At 41.3% G+C, this 20,891-nt stretch overlaps 3 long non-coding RNA genes across 7 annotated transcripts in view; 2 read left to right on the top strand and 1 right to left on the bottom strand.

The window, feature by feature from the left end:
- The window catches only part of LOC309380368, a 664,373-nt gene that overhangs the window by 342,371 nt on the left and 301,111 nt on the right, over positions 1 to 20,891 (top strand). The gene's annotated exons all lie outside the window — the stretch shown is intronic.
- The window catches only part of LOC309380351, a 481,084-nt gene that overhangs the window by 80,276 nt on the left and 379,917 nt on the right, over positions 1 to 20,891 (bottom strand). For all 5 annotated transcript variants that reach the window (XR_014172855.1, XR_014172856.1, XR_014172857.1 and 2 more), the window contains 3 exons: positions 13,284 to 13,482; positions 4,843 to 4,984; positions 4,151 to 4,226 (listed from right to left, as the gene is read on the bottom strand). This is a non-coding gene — a long non-coding RNA (uncharacterized lncRNA). The remainder of the gene's footprint in view (positions 1 to 4,150; positions 4,227 to 4,842; positions 4,985 to 13,283; positions 13,483 to 20,891) is intronic.
- On the top strand, positions 1,471 to 4,111 carry LOC309380393. The gene is made up of 3 exons (XR_014172905.1): positions 1,471 to 1,608; positions 2,684 to 3,407; positions 3,789 to 4,111. It is a non-coding gene; the product is annotated as an uncharacterized lncRNA (long non-coding RNA).

The raw sequence follows: 20,891 nt of genomic DNA on the forward strand, positions 1-20,891 counted from the left end.
AATCCTGATGTTGATGGGCCATCACACACTAACGTCCAAACATGAGATATGCGTTCGGCTTTTTATATATATAAAAAATAAGCCTTCTGAATTTCTCATTGAAAGTGTTGGCAGTCAGCCCATCATTTGAAAGTGAAGAAAACATCTTGATTTAACATCTGAGCAGGGATTTTTTTTTTAAATCATTCTTTCATTCGTTCTTTTTAATCTGTAAACAATTGGACCATATGTACTGTGACGGAAACATGAAGGCTTGTGACAGAATACTATTTAAGGAACCTAGTGCTTAATTGCTTCTCTTGATTAGCTGAAAAGAAATCTACATGCCCAGTTCCGAAGCTCTGATGAAAATATATAGAGTTGTTAAAAAATGGTTCTTCAATGGAAAATTCAGGTAGGAGCAAAATGTGTGCGTGTGTGTGCTGCAATGTTCGGTCAAGTAGTTGGTTAAATACATTGATTTAAAACATTTTAATTAATTAAAAAGGAAGCTCTGACTAATCAGTCGGCAGAGTTTTTATTAGTTATAATACAAGTTCTTATGAAAATTGCAGATGCAATTGTAAGCACTCTATTAATAGACATGCCTTTGTATGTTAAAGAGAGACAGAAAGCTTTTTTTACCATGGTACCTGCTGTAACACATGCATTTCTCCAGGGCAACAAAGTAGGCTTTTTTTGCTTTAGAACTATTGTTATTCTCCAATGCAAATTTATGCAGATTTATATCAATTGGTTTATCTATTCATTAAAACTCATTGGTTTAAGTGACTAATGCTACAATCCTCTACACCAGGAATGGGGTTTTTCCTTCCTTTTGGAAGCATTTTGTACCTACAAGTTTCAGATCATCAGATTATTTATCTATTTAATTAATTAATTAATTAATTAATTTCTATACCACCCTATACCTGAAGGGCGGTTCACATAAAATATCAAATACATAAAATCAAAACAAAACCAACAACCCAATAAAAGAACCCCCCCCCAAAGAGCCAGCATTTTTTTTTTTTAAAAAAAAAGGTATAGGATGTAGATCAAGTCAGGCAAAGGCTGATGTCATTGTGATGTCAAGTGACTGCCAGGGCTTTGCACTAAAATGGATAAAAACGTTGTTTCAGCAGCACCTTGCAAGATACATCAAAGTCCAGACTTAAGGACTTCAACACACAGCCAAACTGAGCAGGACTTAACTTTGCAGACAATCAATTCTGCTCATAGAATCATAGAACTGTAGAGTAGAAAGGGACTCCAAGCTTTATCTAGTCCAACCCCTTGCAATGAAGGAATCACAGTTAAAGAATCTCTGTCCGATGGCCATCCAACCTCTGTTTAAAAACTCCAGTGAAGGTGAGTCCATCACCTTCCACTGTTCCACTGTTCCACTGCTGAATAGCTCTTCCTGCCAGAAAGTTGTTCTGAATGTTTGCCAAAACCTCATTTCTTGTCATTTGAGTCTATTGGTTTAGGTCCTCCCCTCTGAAGCAGTAGGAAACATCTGGTTCCACCATCCATCTGACAGCCCTTCAGATGAGGGACTGCCCTTGTATCTGGACCAGAAGCTGCAACTGATGCAGGATGTGGTGGCCAGAGTGCTCACAGGAGCAGGTTAGTGGCAGCATGTTACTCCTTTGCTGAGAAAACTGCACTGGTTGCTGATTTGCTGCTGGGACAGATTCAAGGTTATTGAGTTGACTCAACAAAGCCCTATGCATCTTGGGTCCAGACTACACTGAAGACTGCCTTATTTCTTCTGCTCCACAGTGATCCCTGAGATCTTCTATTGGGGTATTTATGGTGCCCCACCCACGCTGCACAGTTTTGATTGGCTTCTTCCAGGGACTGAGCTTTCTTTATGGCAGGGTCTGCTATGTGAAACTCATTGTTAACTCATTGTTAATAGAAATCTGCCAGACGTCACCCCTGCTCTCTTTTAGACATCTTCTCAGAACTGTATAGTTCAGGCATGCCTTAGGAATTAGACTTTTTTTTACCAACCAGTTTTTATTGACATCTAACTGCTGCTTTTATCAATGTTATTACTGTTGATTTGCATTTTTATGTTGCACATTGCCTTACTATATTTCCCATGGAAGTGTGGTTTGTAAATATTTATGAATAAATGTGTGACCCAAGTTGTTGTAGTGTGGCATATATGGAAGTGCATTTTAGCTTGACCTATGGCACTTGGTCCATAACCAGAATGAACTTCAGGCTTCTTAAGTCCCAGAGCTTAAAGTGCAACTTCTTTTTTTTACTAAACTAGGTTTTAGATTATAAATGTGGTCAAACTGATGAAAGGTGGGCATCTAGCATTAGCAAGAAATGTGATAGATAGATGATAGATAGATACAGATTTAGAGATATAGAGATATAGAGATACACACACGCACGCACACACACACACACACACACACACAGTGCTTTTTTCTAAAAAAATGTTTAAGGGTACTTTCCTTTTGACTCAAAGAAAATCTTCATTTTATAGTTCAAATTGGGGGAAAATGAATACAGTAACTGGACAAAAGTACAAAAATGTGAATATATGTGTGTGTTTCACGTATTATGTGGTTTCTAGAAACAGTAAAGATCACCTATCTTAATAATAATAATAATAATAATAATAATAATAATAATAATAATAATAAATTGATAGTATTTGTTGTACTTGATTCTACTGAAGGAAACCTGTTCCTAGATGAAATGTGTGCACATTTCCCCACAACTTTCATGGGATATCTCTGACAGCAAAGGATAGTACACTTTGGACCCATCAACAGAGGGGTCTCTCTTTTGCTTCTCCTGAACCTGAATTCCTTGATTGAAGACCAAGTTCACATTTTTCTCTTTGTTGAATAAATCTTACAATTCCATTATTTAATACTGTCGATGCTTTCACACACTCAATACAAAGCCTGGCCTCAAACATCCACTGCTGAGCCATCACTAAGGCCAAAATATAGATTGACCTGGTTCACAAGGAGTGCTAAACCAAACCATGACTTAACATGCATGTGGAAGCCTGGTGGTTCTGAGGAAGAGATCATGGCTGCTGCACTCCTTCTCTGGTCCACCTGCTGCTGTGCTACCCAAGACTAAGCCATGGGTTGGCTTCACAGGTGGATTTGCTCTTGGTGTGCTGCTCATTGTTTGTATCAAAGGGACAAATCATGAACCCAGATTCAGCAGACATGTTAGCCAAATCATGCCTTAAGTCCTGAGCAACACAGTTTAACCCCAGGTAAGATGGCAGCAGCTGGAGTGCTACTTCCACAGTCTTCAGTCCAGGAACTCATACACTTGTGCATACAATACAAACCATGGTTTGTGTTCATGTTATGTGCAAACTTTGCCCCTGTCTCATCACCAACTATTTAGCATACAGTTGTTCTTCAAAATGGTGATAGGTAAAAGGTAAAGGTACCCCTGCCCTTATGGGCCAGTCCTGTCTGGCTCTAGGGTTAGGTGATCATCTCACTCTAGAGGCTGTGAGCCGGTGCCGTCCGAAGACACTTCCGGGTCACGTGGCCAGCGTGACGAAGCTGCAGCTGGCGAGCCAGCACCAGCGCAGCACACAGAAACACCGTTTACCTTCCCGCTATAAAGCGGTACCTATTTATCTACTTGCACTTAAGAGTGCTTTCAAACTGCTAGGTGGGCAGAAGCTGGGACCGAACGACGGGAGCTCACCCCGCCGTGGGGATTCGAACCGCCGAGCATGCGATTGGCAAGTCCTAGGCGCTGAGGTTTTACCCACAGCGCCACCCGCATCCCCAAAATGGTGATAGATTTGTGCAATTGTCCCAAATTCTCAGTTGTCCTCGTTCATCCCCCATGCTTCCTCTTGGGTACCAATACCACCTAACACAGCTATTCTAGCGTATATGCCAAAAGGTATATAATATCCAGTATCTGAAGACATTGTTAGCTGATAACTCAAGCAAACTGAATTCTTGTCATTCGGGGATGGGGAAATACAAAATTGTGAAAGACTTCGGAACATTATTACACAATATCTATTTAGAGTTCCACTTACATAACATATGAGTCGATATACAAATAAGCATGTGCCTGCCTTAAGGATAAAGACATTTTTGTGCATGACTAAAATATGAAGACTGATAAATAATTTTAATATTTCTGAACTTACTGTTTGGAGTGCCATACAGAAATGGGAAAATAAAATGCATTTATCTCTTTGTCTCTTCCACTTTCTTGCAATTAATCTGTTAGATACGGGTGAAAACAGTACAGTATTCACATTATTATTTCCATTTAACAAAACTGTAACTTATCTCTCTAATATACAACCTTTTACCAATGCAAGGAAAAATAACCATCTTTGATGCACGAACATTAGCATTCTTAATTGATCACTGCTGAGCAAACACCACTTTTGGAAATAGCTTTTTAAAAACAACAATATTTTTAACAACATGTTAATGGCATCGGTATCAGTTCTTGTGAGCTTCTGAAAGGAGAGAGATCATTATTTTTCTCACCTCTAGTTTTGCAGTCCCCAACCCCCACTGATAAGATAATTTTGAACATCGAATCTTAACTCTGAAATTAGCTACATGTTTAGCCTCAACTGATTGACAGTACTCATTAACATGAATGTAAAGCTTTAATATTTAAAATCTGCATTTTATTAATATTTCATAGGGGGTCATAGGTAATGTCCATGTGTGAGAGATAGAAATGGAAGGAGGAGATAGCAGAGGAATCCAATTCAATTACTTCTCCCCCTAATTGCAAATGACTTCAAAGATTGAGGTACTCTCCCTCCTCTATGACCTTAGTGCATACGCGAGACTTCATTAGGAAACACTTTTTTTGTACCTGTCAGTAATCTCATTCTAATGTGGGTGGTCAGGTTGGGAACAGGATCATTGCAGAATTCATTGAGGTTGGGAATTGCCTCGGAGGCAAGGTCCGGGTGACATAGCTCAAGTTGGTGGCAAGGTCAAATCTTAGTGCTGGGCTGAGAAAAGAAGGTAAAGTATTATTTGTCATTTTTGTAGATTGTGTTCATGGCACAATATGAATAATCTATACAGTGGTACCTCGGATTACATACACTTCAGGTTACATACTAACCCAGAAATAGTACCTCGGGTTAAGAACTTTGCCTCAGGATGAGAACAGAAATCGTGCTCCAGCGGCACGGTGGCAGCGGGAGGCCCCATTAGCTAAAGTGGTGCTTCAGGTTAAGAACAGTTTCAGGTTAAGAATGGACCTCTGGAATGAATTAAGTTCTTAACCTGAGGTACCACTGTAATCCCTAAGATCTTGCATGGAAACTCAACATCACCCTCTGAGCCAAGGTGGAAAAGATATTTATTTGAGGAAAGGGGAAGGAGATAGGGGTGCTGTTGTCCTTTTGAGGGTGTCCAAAGAACCCCCATCCCACTGTTGGTACAAGCTGCATTGGTAAATCAAGGTATCTAGAGGCTGGCTCCATCTGCACTATACATTTAAAGCAGTATCATACCACTTTAAACAGTTATGACTTCCCCCAAGAATCCTGGGAACCATAGTTTGTTAAGGGTGCCAAGAGTTGTTAGGAGACTTCTGTTTCCCTCACAGAGCTACACTTCTTAACCAGGGCCGGATTTAGGTTTGATGAAGCCCTAAGCTACTGAAGGTAATGGGGCCCTTTATATGTCCAGCTGTCCTTTGTCAAGAACAAATTGTCACCGTTTTTTGTGTCGAATATATGCTATAGGGTAATTTATGGACCTAATAGGTATCTAAAGCCATTTGCCGCTGTTGCTGTATGTAGGTTTTATTTTATTTGTTTTTTATCTTACATTTTGGAAATGTACATCCAGTTTTTTTCCTTAAATTTTTTGGGGGGGCTCCCAAGAGAGTGGGGCCCTAAGCTATAACTGTTTTAGCTTATATTAAAAACTGGCCCCGGGTTTCACCAGCAATCCCTTTTCTGAGAATTTAAGCTCTGCAAAGGGAATGGGGCCTCCTAAAAACTCTCAACACCCTTAACAAACTACACCTCTCAACATTTTGGATCCTGTACTCTCAATTTACTGATACACTTCTCATATTACTAGCCTTTTAATACAATCTGTTCTCTAGTTAAGTACTCTCTATATATTTGAAATGGCTGCCTAGTAAGAGAACACCCTTGGGAAATGGAGTAAAGGCTCTCCTTGGACCTAGTCAATAACACGAGTACTTTCCCTCTCTTGTTAGCAGCTTCTCTCCTGAGATTCCTTTTTAAAATGCATCTTGGGAATAGCAGAGACAAGTGACCTCAGTAACATGGGGCATCAGAGCACACATGGATCAGGAGTTAAATACTCTAGGTCTGAAGTTATTATTATTATTTTGCTCTACTTAGTATTCCATACCCAGATTTTGCATAGGAACATCAGGGAGGCATAAATGTTTCTAAGGCTGGATCTAGACACATCAAAGAAGCGTTTCAGTTAAACTTGCTGTAAATCTAAACAGGGAAATCCAGTATGGAAAAATGGGAGTCCACAGCACCATCTGGTGACACAGTGTTCTGTCACATATAGAACACATATAAATCGCTTTTTCTTTACCAATCTAGCTGAGTTCTCAGTACACTGATTGACACAACTGCTTGGACAGAACAATCAGTAAAATTCAGCTAAAGGACAATTGAGATTGGTATCTAACTTGGTTCCTGAACAGCTTAGTTGTCGAACAAATCGGTTCTAGAATGCTGCAAACCGGTTTGCGAATGTTTTTTGGATTGGAAGCTTCTGCAGTGAATCGGAAGCTGCGCCTTGGTTTTCGAACGGTTTCGGGAGTTGAACGGACTCCCAGAACGGATTAAGTTTGAAAACCAAGGTACCACTGTACATCCCAACGTTTTTAGGTTGGGTTCTTCCCCCACCCCCCATTGATTTTATTTCCTCAGCCTCTAGTAGCTGAGAATTGCATACCATTATTTGAAATATTTTACTCTGTGGACAAATGATACATTTTCCTTCAGCCTATAAGATATAACCCCAAACATTGCAGGCATAGTAAATATGCATGTTTTAGAACAGGAAGAAACAGAAAACGAATGCCAGCCAGAACATTTACAATATGCACTGTTTAAAGAAAAAAATGTGTTTGATCTTTGGCAAGTTCCCTGACTTTGAACTGACACTAGACAAATGATTATGGAGACAAGATTTGTGAAAAGCTTACTCCTCCACTTGTGGACTCCTGCATTCGGCTTTACTGCCAACATTCCTGACCGTGTAGGAACTTTGTCCCCCTCACGTGCAACTAAGGTCAATTATTTTTGGTATATTAAAAAAGGAAGGGGGGGGGAAAGAGTTTTTCAACCACGGAGCCTCAAATTAATTTAACATACATTGTAATGGGTTCTAAAATAACAGCATTTTAACTGGGGAGTTCATTAAGCATTTTCACAAATGCATAACCATTATTTTGCTTAGTCAGATGTTTCCTCAAAGGAGATTTCATTCACTTTAACTGCAGAATGTGCACGGCGAATAAAGCAATTTAGGGTTTTTTATTTACATTTTACCACTAATCCTGCTTTATGCGGGGTGGGGGGGGGGGTGGGGTGGGGATAAGTTGCAAAAGAACAAAGGCACTGTTAGTCAGCATTTACTTCCCAGATATCAAGGCTTCTTTTTGCTTAAAGATACTGTGGTGAGGCTTTTTTTCCAGGTGGGGGAAGTTAGTCTATATGCCCAAGTCCCTTCTAATTCCTGGATCCTGCAAGGATTCAATTGTTGGAATAGCCAGGTCAGCTTCTTGGTCATTGCCTAAGTATGGGTTGTTAGGGTAAAATGGAAATGGCTCTGTACCAGAGGGTGAATGGGTGGGTCTTCCTCCCTCAACTGGCTTGTAGTTAGAAGGATTAAACCAGAGATGAGGCATGTGTGAGCTGGTTGAGAAGCAGGCTGCAGGCAGAAGCCTCAGAGGGAGAGACATGCTTGATTTCTGCTTGAATCCAAGTCTGTGGTTATGGGAGAAGCAAGACCTTCTTGGGGTGCTGATACTGTGAGTCTCTCCATTGTAAGTTCAGGTTGTAAGGTAAAGGGACCCCTGACCGTTAGGTCCAGTCACAAACGACTCTGGGGTTGTGCACTCATCTCACTTTACTGGCTGAGGGAGCTGGCGTTTGTCCGCATACAGCTTCCAGGTCACGCGGCCAGCATGACTAAGCCGCTTCTGGCAAACCAGAGCAGTGCATGGAAACGCCATTTACCTTCCCGCCCGAGTGGTACCTATTTATCTACTTCTACTTGACCTGCTTTTGAACTGCTAGGTTGGCAGGAGCTGGGGCCAAACAATGGGAGCTCACCATGTTGCGAGGATTCAAACTGCCGACCTTCCGAACGGCAAGCCCTAGGCTCTGTGGTTTAGACCACAGCACCACCCACATCCCAGGTTCAGGTTGTATATATGTGTAAAAAAAGCCATCTATCTTGAAGACACCACAGTCTCCACTGTCCCTCATTCCAAGGAAATTGAACCCTGGGTAAGAGTGTGTGCATGCAGCAATCCAGTAGGTTAGCTTCAGAGTAGTGTAAAATTGTTAGATGTACAGGAACTTTTAAGGGATCTGTAATCTGAGTAATATCCCCAGATTTCAGCAAATCAGTTTGTCTCCCTGTTCTGATTACAGTAAACCAGCTCAGCCAGTATTGCTGTGACTGTTATTTTCAAGCCCAGCAAGAGAAGCTGACATCCTTGGGTGGTGACCAAGGGCCTCTCTTTTCTTATGTGTCCATGAGTGCTAGGCAGCTTTCATTATAATTGCCCACAACAACTGGAGTGCCATTAGCTGGATGAATGTGTTTTGCATATAACGCATACCCATGTGCAGACTGGAACAAGGCCATGCCTAGCTATATTTATCTGCTTATTTGTCTACCTTGTTTATCTATCCATCTACACATACACGTTTATGTCAGTACGCAGATAATTCTACTCTGGCAGCTTTGCCGATGCTGAATCTGCAGCTCTGATATGATGAATACAAAACTAAAGGTGAATCAACAAATAAATCGCAGCAATAATCACCAAACTAATCTTTTAGTTTTCTTTGGTCACAGGGAAATATATAGGCAACTTAAACTCTTCACCAAATTCAGATGGCTTGAGGGATCAAATTTGGCCACTACAATAGCTACAGAGGGATGCATATCAAATGAATATGTAAATAGAATTGCTAATTCATCTTTTAGCAACTAACCAAAGAAATAAAAAAACCAAAATCTTTTGTATGGTTTCTGAACCTGGCAAATCATGGTCACAGTTTTTTGTTTTACAAAAACCTTTTGGGAAACCTTTAAGCTGATCTTGACTTCCTTGAGTGTTTGCCTAAGTTCCATTAGAGCTTTCCTCATAGCCATGACACTGCATGATATATCTATGCTGTAGCATCAACCAGTCAGAATTTGTATTTTAGTATGTTTTATTTGTTTATTCATTTGATAACGATTGGATTTTTGCCTTACTACAATTACATAGCATCAGCACAGGATTTGGGCAAAACAATCCTTCTCTCCCGCTAAAACCAACATAATCTTCTGTGTCGGAAGATCTGGATGTTCTTGGTTGAGACATGATTTAAAGTGATTGCTCTAAGATGCTTATGTCAGGCCTTGCTGAAGAGGCAAAATACTATTTTGCATATGCACTCGGTGTCATTTCATCTAGTTCTGGTGTTCATGGACACCTTTGAGTGTATATGTGAGAGGCGGAAGAGAAGACCACTAAAGGAGATGAGAAGATGCCTAGGGTCCTAGAGGAGAATGAATGTTTGCATGCAGTCTGATCCTAAGCAGAGTTATGCATGCTTAAGGCCAATGCTTTTCCAATTAAATGTTCAAAATACTAATGAAAGAATGTTCTTGCATTAAAAAAGGTCTACATCAATGGACCAGGATGTGGGAGACCAGGGTTCAAATACCCACTGAGCCATTAAGAAGTTTGCTGGATGACCTTGGGCCAGTCACAGTCTCTCAGACTAAGCTGCCTCACAGGGTTGTGAGAATCAAATGAGCTTTCATTTATTTCCCAGGCTGTGCTTTGAAGTCCCAAGAATCTGGCCTTCAAAGCGTAGTGTCACCTGAGGTCATAGTGATGTCAGGTGATTGCCAGATGGGTGCCACTCTTCTTCTGCCATATTTGGTCCACCGGGGTGGGGAGATAAGGATCTGGGGCCTGCTAACCAGAAAAGATTCCCTACCCTTGTTATATTTGTTAAGTCAGTGTAAATAAGCAGCAAAATCCTCAGCATGGTTTGCAATTATAGAGCTACCCACTTGTGACTAAAGGGTAAAACAATCTGTCAGTCAGAATTGCCCTATTTTAAATTAGGAGCAATGCTTGGTGAACTAACGAACCTATCAAAACAAAAACTTCCTTGTTTTTCATGATGTATCTTGAACTATCATTGCTAACTGACAATCCTAATCCTAAGATCCTGACTAGAGAGAGGCATGACAGAGTCCCATTCACAGCTACAATGCTGCTCAGGAGTAAGGTAGGACCTCTAAGTGAACCAGGAACCCTTTCATGCAACAGACTTTACCACCAGGTTAGACTACAGCAATGCATTGTACATAGGGCTGCCTTTGAAGACAAGTTTGGAAACTACAGCTAATGCAAGATGTGTCAGCAATTTCAACACAAGCTTAAGTATTTATTTCAGGCATTTATATGCTATTCAGTATTCAGAATCTCTAAGCCCTTCCTCCCAGGCACGATGCAGCAGGATTTCTAAACTCCCTCTTTCTGGGGCGGCCCTTCCAAGCTCCTTGAAAAACCACTGGTGAAACTCAGAGGGCGTTTCGCCAGCTGCTTTTGACACATTGGAAGGAGGTGCTGTGAGGTGAAAAGCCACAAAGTACTCAAGAGCAAACCCTTGCTTGAATGCCCTAAAAGGGATTTTGCAACCTGTATCTAATCTGTCATACTGGTTTCTTGAGAGGGAAGCAGGGAAGGGGTGCTTTGGATTATAAGTGACCCAATACAAGGTCAAAAAAGGAGTAAGAAAAAGTGAAGGGGAGAAAATCCTGTTTGACTTTGGGATAAAAAAAAATAAGCATGGTGAAAACTTGTGGAGTAAAAGACTGGGAACTAGACTAATGCACTATGGATAAACATAGAAGGATTAATAAGATACCACCCAAGTAAATCATAGAAGAAGGAAGGAAAGCAAGTGCTGTGCTTAGCTGAGGCAACAAAACAGCCTGATTAACAAGATGAAGTGCTGCTGGACGATCAGCAACAAGGAGGAAATATAGCCAGCATTTGCTAGATATATGGAGGTCATGATAGCCCCACACAAGAGCTATAGGCAGCATTGCCAGCATAAGGCAAATACCCGACTAATATATTTACATATGAACAGGGTGCCAAGAGGCAAAGATCACATAAGTAAATTTTTAGACATTACGTTGCAAATGTCAGGCAAGAAATATCACAGTCTGATTGATATGCAGAATTGTTGCCAGAACAGAGATGGCCAAAGTAAGTTCAAAGTCACAGGAAATGTTGTCATCAGCCTCCTTTAAAAATGTACAGTTGCTTGCTATTCTTCCTCTGCCTAAAGGTGACTATTACTATCTTTTCCCTAGGCTACTTGTTCAACGTATCTTATTATCATTACAAAGTATTATAATGGATTAGCTTCTCCGTATTGTGTTAGTATTGGAGAGAGCATGTTTGAGACTGCACACTGACAAGGTTTTTTTAAAAAGACATTTATTTACCCCCACTAACAATTACCAAGCAGCTTGCTTTCAATATTTTCTTTTTTTTAAAAAAAATACTCTAAATTGCATGCTTGCATTTTTTTTTGTCTCCTGATTATTCATTTAACAGAGAAAAAAAGAAACCGAAAAGAAGTGAGTAGTATCTAATTAATATCTCCTAATGCCCAACTAATGTCAAGCATGACTCCAATTTATAACCAAACTATATCTTTACATTGAAAAATTCAATTACATTTACTGACACACTTTGAAATGCTACATTATTTATACTGGTAAACTTTGCAGCCTCTCTGTATATTTATTAACATTCTTTCCACAGTACCAAAGCAGGCACACAATACAGATCGCTGCATTCTTCATTTTATAATTTTTCAAAGTGATATTTACATCTGCTTGGGTAGGAAGGGAGGAAGGAAGGGGTTGCCTCTGTCAAGGAGATCCGAAAGATCAAGCAGAGCCAGGAGTTAATTTGCCCTCCCATTTGATTCTCCAGGCAAAACAAGGTAACCTTGACATTTCCCTCTTCCTCCTTCTTTCCTCCCCTCCCCTCCCTCCTATTTTCCCCCTCTTTCATTCTCATTCTTTCCCTCCCTCCCTCTCTCTCACTCACACTTCACTCTCAGTGCACACATCAACAATTTTGAGCTGTGAAGAGGTTCAATTGCCACCTTGGTGACTCACTTATAATGCACAAATCATTTACCAGGATAGCTTGAGGACATGACAATGACAGAGAGACATCTGTTGGGTGGATGGGATAAGAAAAAAGAGGTTATTCACAGCTGGTACATTAGCCATGCTAGCCACTAGGCCACCACAGTGTCCTAGTCCTACAGCTTCATTCCCCTCCTTTCTGCCTGCTCCCTGCTGTCAGCTGCCAAAAGATATCTGTTCTCACCCTTTGCTGAATGAAAAGGTGCTAATGCATGACTTCAGGATATGACAGAACATACAGTACTTACAAGTGTTTGGAGATGCAGCCAACCTGACCATGGGGAAAAGAAATAAGTAACTAAAGAGAGATTTTTCGTGTGTGTGTGTGTGTGTGTGTGTGTGTGTGTGTGTAAGAGAGAGAGAAAGGGGGGAAAATAGGCTTTATCTAGCTGTGCGTGGAAAAGGGAAACTATCTTAGCAGTATTCCTTATACAGTTGCTTTTTTATTGAAAAGATCTATGTTAAAAAATTACACTGGGTTTTGTTTTGTATATGCACGTACTTATATAATAAATATGAGTCTATTAAATATGATCCATAGGCAATTGTTATATGAGCAGCTGGATTGAAATCCAACATGCTTGATTTTCTGCTTTAATGTCGGGTGGTGGGAGCAGAAGTTATATCAGCTCTGAACAAAGAAGCAGCTTTAGGTAACCAGTCAAGCACACTGCTGCTGCTATCTGTCTAAATGCACACATATACATGCACAAAATTGAATTTTCAGCTCTGTAATTTTAAAAATTGTTGTCACATGTAGGTCTCTTTTACAATCCAGACTCTGACCACAATCACAGCTGGCCTACTTTGTAACTATTGCAATACCTATTTTAAAGATAGAGAAACTGAGGTTGAAAGGAAGTGGCTTGCTCAAGCCCAACTGACTCCACAGCTAAGCTGCAGGTCTCCTGCAGGTCTCCACAGCTAAACATTGAGGTCCAGGCCTCTATGCGTTCCTTGCTGGTTTGTTTTCTCCTTTGCTTCTTTGAAATTTTAAGAAAACACAGTCCAGGAGTGAGATATCCTGTGGAGAAAAGAAGAAAATAAATTAAGGAAAAAATGAAAACAAAGGCATGGATGTAACAAAGTTATATATATACCCCAAACCACCCTGTAAGTACATAGATTACTTCATGATGCAAAATGAGTGGGAATTCTGTTGTTAAATTTGTTACTTAATGTAACTGTTGTATAACTCTAAAATCTCAATAAATTTACATTAAAAAATAGATTTATATGCCGCTCTTCATCATAATATATCAGGGCGGCTCACAGAATTAAAAAAGGATTAAATAAGTAAAACGAACACAGCAAAATAATAACCCCCCCCCCTTCCCACAGATACATTTAAAAGTCTGTAGAATATTAATCAGCCATATGTATATATTTGCCAAAAAAACCCAAACCCAAACCCAAATGCTCACAAATTTACAGTCTAATCCAAACCTGGGATCTGCCAGGATGAGCAAATTTTCAATAGGTGGGTCTTGGGCTGTCAGACAGGGGTCTGTCAGGATAACTCCCTCAACTCTGCTAAACCAGAGCTTATGCCACCTCAGCCAGGGCTCTGCCAGCAAAATTCAAGACAGCAGACCTTAAGCTGACTAAAGTCCCCCAAAAGGGGCATTCTGGGGATGTGAAAGAGGCAAGGCACCGATTCCAAACCTCTTTCAGTCACATGACCTGGCAAGTAAGCAGAACTTAAACTAGCATAAAAGGTGGTGTAAATCAAACTCTGTTTCAAAGGCTCATTTTCACTCACCTAGGCTTGGGCCAGCTCAGCTACTGGGAGGGGTAGCTAATGGCACAGAATACAGATCAGGATTCATGATGACCTTAACAGATTGGAGAACCAGACCCAAACTAACAAAATGAATTTCAGTTGGGATAAATGTCTGGTTCTAAACTTAGGCAGGAAGAACCAGATGCACAAATATAAGGTGAGGGCACCTGGTTTGCCAGTAGTTCATACATTGAAAAGGATCTAGCTGTCTTAGGAGACCAAAAGCTCAACATGAGTCAACAGTGTGACAGCAAAAAACAAAACCAAAGCTAATGCTATTCTAAAGGTAAAGGTAAAGGCACCCCTGCCCGTACGGGCCAGTCTTGACAGACTCTGGGGTTGTGCGCCCATCTCACTTAAGAGGCCAGGGGCCAGCGCTGTCCGGAGACACTTCCGGGTCACATGGCCAGTGTGACATCGCTGCTCTGGCGAGCCAGAGCTGCACACGGAAACGCCGTTTACCTTCCCGCTGGTAAGCGGTCCCTATTTATCTACTTGCACCCGGAGGTGCTTTCGAACTGCTAGGTTGGCAGGCGCTGGGACCGAGCAGCGGGAGCGCACCCCGCAGCAGGGATTCAAACCGCCGACCTTTCGATCAGCAAGTCCTAGGCGCTGAGGCTTTAACCCACAGCGCCACCTGTGTCCCAATGCTATTCTAGGCTGCATCAAAAGAAGCATAGTGTTCTGGACAAGGGAAGTCATAGTCCCACTCTCTTCTACCTTGGTCAGACCACACCTGTGTCCTGTTCTGGGTGCCACAATTTAAGAAGGACATTGACAAGCTGGCATATGGGCAGAGGAGGGTGACCAAGAAGATCAATGTCTAGGAGCCAAGCTTTATGAGGACCAATTGAAAGAGCTGGGTATGTTTATCCTGGAAAAGAGGAAACTGAAGGGAGATATGATAACCATCTTCAAACATCGAAAGGGCTGTCACACGAAAGATAGAACAAGCTTGTTTCTTCCTGCTCTGGAAGATAGGACAGGAACCAGTGGATTCAAGTTACATGAAAGGAAATTGTGACTAAACATCAGGAAGAAATTTATGGCAGTAAGAGCTGTTTGACAGTGGCGGTTGTGGACTCTCAGGAGGTTGTGAACTCTCCTTCCTTGGATGTTTTCAAGCAGAGGTCAGATGGCCATTTGTCATGGATGCTTTTGTTGAGAGTCCTGCTTGCAAGCGCTTGGACTAGATGACCCTTGGGGTCCCTTTCAACTCTAAGATTCTATGAACTGAGTTTGGATAATTGATGCCAGTGTTAATTCTGCCACCTTTCTATATAATATATTCTATATTCTATATTCTGGGTGGTGTTTGGTTAACCTGCCACACCAAAATAAGTGTTTTCGCTTGTGCAGCAGGACTCTCTCCCCAATTCCTCTCCCAGTTGTGCCATGTTTCCTTCCCAAATCTACTCCAGGGGGTTGGGGAGAACCCCTAGAACAGCACTGGGGGTGCAGGGAGGGAATGTTCTGTTGCACAAGCAGAAATCCTTCCACTGATGGAACGTGCAGCAGAAGGAGGCTGCTGATCCTTCTTGTCACTGCCAATGCAAGTGGAGAAGGGAGGTGATCAGGTAGGAAGAGGAGGAAGAAGGAAGAGGAGGAGGGCCAGCAGCTGTGGGGTCAGCAGTGGGCCTCCTGCTGGATGCAGGCCTTTGTAGGTGCCAGGCAAGGCGGATTCCAGACAGTAACACTCCCCATGTGTGATCCTTCACATTGCTCACATAAATAAACATATCAGAATCCCTGGGAAGTTGCCTCAGAGCTCTTTATCCCACAGCCCATTAATGGATAAAGCGGAGCAGTTCCTTGGCAATAAGAGCTTCTAAAATAATTGCTCTATTTCCGAAATAATGTAGCAATCTATCTAGCTATATCTCTATATATTTAAGGGCCTTTTTTATGAATGTAGCATGTAGGCAAAGGATTCATTGTTAAAATTTGGATGTATGCAGATAGAAAGGAAAAATAATATTGGAAACCAGCTTTTATCTGAGACCAGTGAATTTAATATTGTTGGTGGAAAGGTGTTGATGAAAGCAACAAATTTTTTTTTGGTGTGTGTGGAATACTTCAAATGCAGTGTTTCCTTCTAAAGGCATCCTCATATATATCTCCTTGAAAATTGACAGGACTCCTTGTGATAAGTAGTGAAGGTGTGTATATTTATGCATATATAAATGATTCATCATAAATAGAAAATCATAGTATTATCTACACCTACATAGCAATTGAGTAATAATCACTAGCGCTATTTATTAGTATTCATTAAACTTAGAGAAATAAGAAACAGGAGTGGAGTTAGTTTAAATTCAGAAGCTGCAGGGAAAGATCTACTTTGATGAATCCATCTCTGTCTCATATTCCCTTTAGTCTATTTTCATGTAAATTTTCAGTTTGCATTTGGTTGAGGGCACAGTTCAGTATATATATATTTTGTTTTTAATTATTATCACAGTTTGCAGAGGAAAGGGAAATTCCTCTGTTATTTAATGGCTTGCCTTCTCTCATCCTTTTACTACTTGTGTCACTTCCAACAGCCCTCCCCACAACTGAGGCGGCAGAATGAATACAAAGTGTAACAGACTGAGAAAAGCAGTTCTAATCACAGCTTATGTGGCTGAAGTGGAAACTGGCCAGGGTGACTTCAACTTCATTTCCTTTTTAGAATATATCAGCTAATTCATCTGTTTCTCAAAAGTCGGGATTGGCAGCTCCTTGGGTGGAAACGGAGGGATCCTGCGGAGAAGCATGTCTAAATGTGCTGCTGCCATCACAGTTGGGTCAGAGGAACTTGGATTCTCTCCCACCCTACCCGCTATCCTCGGCTTGACTTGGGGCTATGAAGTTATGTAATTGACATCTTATTTTGTTAAAGATGGGAGGTTGGGAGGGGGGAGAGGAAAGAAGCTAAGCTCTTCACAGATGATTCAGGAAGACAGATCTTCCTCCTGAAGGATAAATCTTAATTTTAGCCTTGATGTCATGAATGAAAGCAAAAGGGGGGGAAACGCACAGATATTAATCACAAATACAAATGGTAGAGAGGCAAGAGGAATAAGGAAGAGATAAATGGTGGCACAGGAAGGGCTTTAGCTCAGTAGTAGAGCACCTCCTATGCATGCAGAAGGTCTCTGGTTCAATCCTTAAGCATCTGCCCCATATGAAATCCTGGAGGGTCACTGCCAATCAGTGTGGATGATGCTGAGCTAGGTGTACCAAGATTCTGACTCAGTGTAAGGTAACCTCCTAATTCCCTATTAAAGTTAATGGAGGAATAGGAAGCACATAGACAGCTGCCTTACACTAAGTGAGACCTACTGGTCCCCATAGCTCACAGACAGGCCCACCCCTCTGGACTGGTCTTCCAAAGCAACTACTCTATACCAAACTTAAAAATGGAAAGTGTAATGCTGGTGGTCAATGAAAGAGGTTTAAAGACTCTCTCAAGGCAAATCTAAAAATAATGTAGTACAGTGGTAGCTCAGGTTAAGAACTTAATTCTTTCTGGAGGTCCGTTCTTAACCTGAAACTGTTCTTAACCTGAGGTACCACTTTAGCTAATGGGGCTTCCCACTGCCGCCGCACCACCAGAGCATGATTTCTGTTCTCATCCTGAAGCAAAGTTTTTAACCTGAGATACCATTTCTGGGTTTGTGGAGTCTGTGACCTGAAGCGTCTGTAACCCGAGGTACCACTGTATAAACAATGACAACTGGGAAACACTAGCCTGCGAACGCTCCAATGGGAGAACAGCCTTTACCAAAGGCTGGACTCTGAAGACGCTCAAACTCAGGACAATAGGGAGAAACGCGTTAAGAGGAAGTGCAAGTAGATAAATAGGTACTGCTCTGGGGGGAAGGTAAACAGCGTTTCCGTGCGCTGCTCTGGTTCGCCAGAAGCAGCTTAGTCATGCTGGCCACATGACCTGGAAGCTGGATGCCGGCTCCCTCGGCCAATAAAGCAAGATGAGCGCCGCAACCCCAGAGTCGGTCACGACTGGACCTAATGGTCAGGGGTCCCTTTACCTTTACTGTTTATATCACTTGTGGCACACATTGTGGCTTGAGTACACAATGCAATATTTCTATAATATCCTAACTAGGAGGATAACATGTAAGACATGCTGGCATCTAATGCTGGAGCTAGTACCGCCCCCCCCCATGCTGTCTTATCATTAGTTGTCTCTAATGCTGTAGTTGCTGCCCTCAGCCCCAGTGCCTGATGGTAGTTGGATACAGAGACTTGTTTTGGATCCACAGGGATGGTGGATATTGTCACAAGCATGTGAAATCCAAAAGTAACGGTAAGAGGACAGTTTCTGAGGCAGTGGATTAAATCAGATAGTTCTGCCGCTGTTTTCAGTGTCGTTGTTTAATAACTTTCTGATGGATGCCCATCAAATAGATTCTGGGTTTTATTTCAATTATGATTATAAAATGATTTGCACTCATAATATGGGGAATTGTGGATCTTAAACTGCTTCGTTCAAACAGCAATCGAGGAAGAAAAAGGAGATGCCATGGATCTATAAGTGACTGAAGAAATGCTGACTTAGAAAGCTCAGGATCTGCAGCCTACCCAGGTATACTAGTGAGTCAAAATACTATATTTAGAGATGAAATACAATGATTCATAACTGGAGAAAAGACACACCATATCATCTTCCATGTACCTGTTCATCTAGTAATTTGTTGGTTGACATTTATCTGCCAGTGTGGGGTAGAAGCATTTATTTGACAAGGGATGCTTCATTTCCCAAATTTTCTTTCTGGCCTGACACGACATAGAGAAGAGAGAGAGAGAGAGAGAGAGAGAGAGAGAGAGAGAGAGAGAGAGAGAGAGAGAGAGAGAGAGAGAAGAGGAGGAGGAGGAGGAGGAGGAGCTCGACGGGTTTGGGATAAAATCAGGTTATCTGGGAAAATATATAAAGTATGGTTTCTCTGACGTCCTTGTCGCACACACACAGAAATGCTATCCATTTGCAAATTGGATTATTTGGATCCCATCTTTTATCTTGGGTTTACTATTGGGGTGTCATCCCCATTGCCACCAGACCCATTACAAATGATGCAATTTATAGGATTCTGAAGTAAGTCTCTGCATTTGGGGGCAGATAAAGTGCTACGCAGAGTCTATGTCTACAAAAGAGCATTAAATATAAATAGAACACCATGTCTTCATGCAGGTCACAGCTTCTCAAAGTTACTTCTAGGATTAGATTATTCTCAGTTACATTACTAATATGATTCACTTACAGCAGCCAGCCTCATGTTTGGGAAAATATATAAAATGTGGTCCCAAGTAAACAGATTAACATAATAAGTGGCTTTTTATGGAAACACAATATGCTGCGCCATGTGAGGTGATTTAAAAACATTTGCAAAATTGAAGGGTAAAGGGTCACAAAAAGCAGAGCCAAGATTCCAGGGCTTTACAGTGGAGGAACGACATGGATCTAATTTGACTACAGCTAAAATTTCTTTTCATCTCAATCAAGCCCCTAAATCCAGGCTCAAAAGAACAGGAACATGGAGGGTTAAACAATTTGACTACTAAGCCAGGCCCAGGTTATACAAAAGCCTAACTACAAGCGCTCACTTTTAAGTACATGAGAAGTGGGAGACGTAGAGGAAGTATTTGGCGTTCAGCCACCATAATCTCCATTTATTAGTTTGCTTTTATGTGCTTTTGTGATTCCTAATGCCTTACTAGTTTCTTCCTGGCAAGCTGCTTCCTTTAAATTATTAGGTGTTCATATAGTGCAGATCTAATATTTTGCCTTTAAATGTGCTACAAAGCACAATAATTGAAATGACTACTTACTTCTGAAATATATTCAGAGATCTGTTGGCAAGTATAATTAGGTAAGCTGGAGCAAGAAATACACCTTTTGTATGCCCAAGCCTCTTTCCATATAGTTAGCAACTTTCACTAAAGGAGCAAGCAGAAAACTGTTATTTTAGTAGACGCTATTGTCCCTTTGTGGGAGACTTGGGCTTTTGCCAAGTTTCTGTGTTGGCTTAGGGTTTCTGTTTTAATCCAGAGGATCTCCAGGTTAAAATTCCCATTCAACAATGAAGCTCACTAGGGCAGTGTTTCCCAACCTTTTTTGGGCAAAGGCACACTTGTTTCATGAAAAAAATCCACCATGGATTTTTTAGTCACCATGCCTGAAATAGCACTTTTTGGGCTGGGGGACCTGAGCACGAAATCGTGCAAGATCACGACAACCAAAATGGCTACCGTGCTCTTGTGATAAAAAAGGGAAAATGGCATCTGGGAAGATGGTGCCCCAGATTTTGCCTTCAAAGTGTTGGAGGATGTGGTAGCAGTTCTTAATATTCTTAATGTTATAGTGGGACATTACATCATAACAAACAGGATATTATGCACCATGTACTCAGGAAGGTATAATATATAAATATTACATAAACTGTATCATCATTCTGTATACTTTCCAGGATCAAACTTAAGTACTGGGTTATGATGGCTATTTAGCCAAAATGAGCCTACTGAGAAACAAGTGAGAGATCTCGGCATGCTCATGTAACCCCCAAAGTTCTCAGAATGGAAAAATACTTTGCCGGGGGGCAAAGGGGGATTAAAATGATGGGGACTGAGTATTCTCAGCGGGCATGGACTGC

This window comes from Podarcis melisellensis, assembly GCF_964234715.1.
Source record: "Podarcis melisellensis genome assembly, chromosome: 11".
Lineage (NCBI taxonomy): Eukaryota > Metazoa > Chordata > Lepidosauria > Squamata > Lacertidae > Podarcis > Podarcis melisellensis.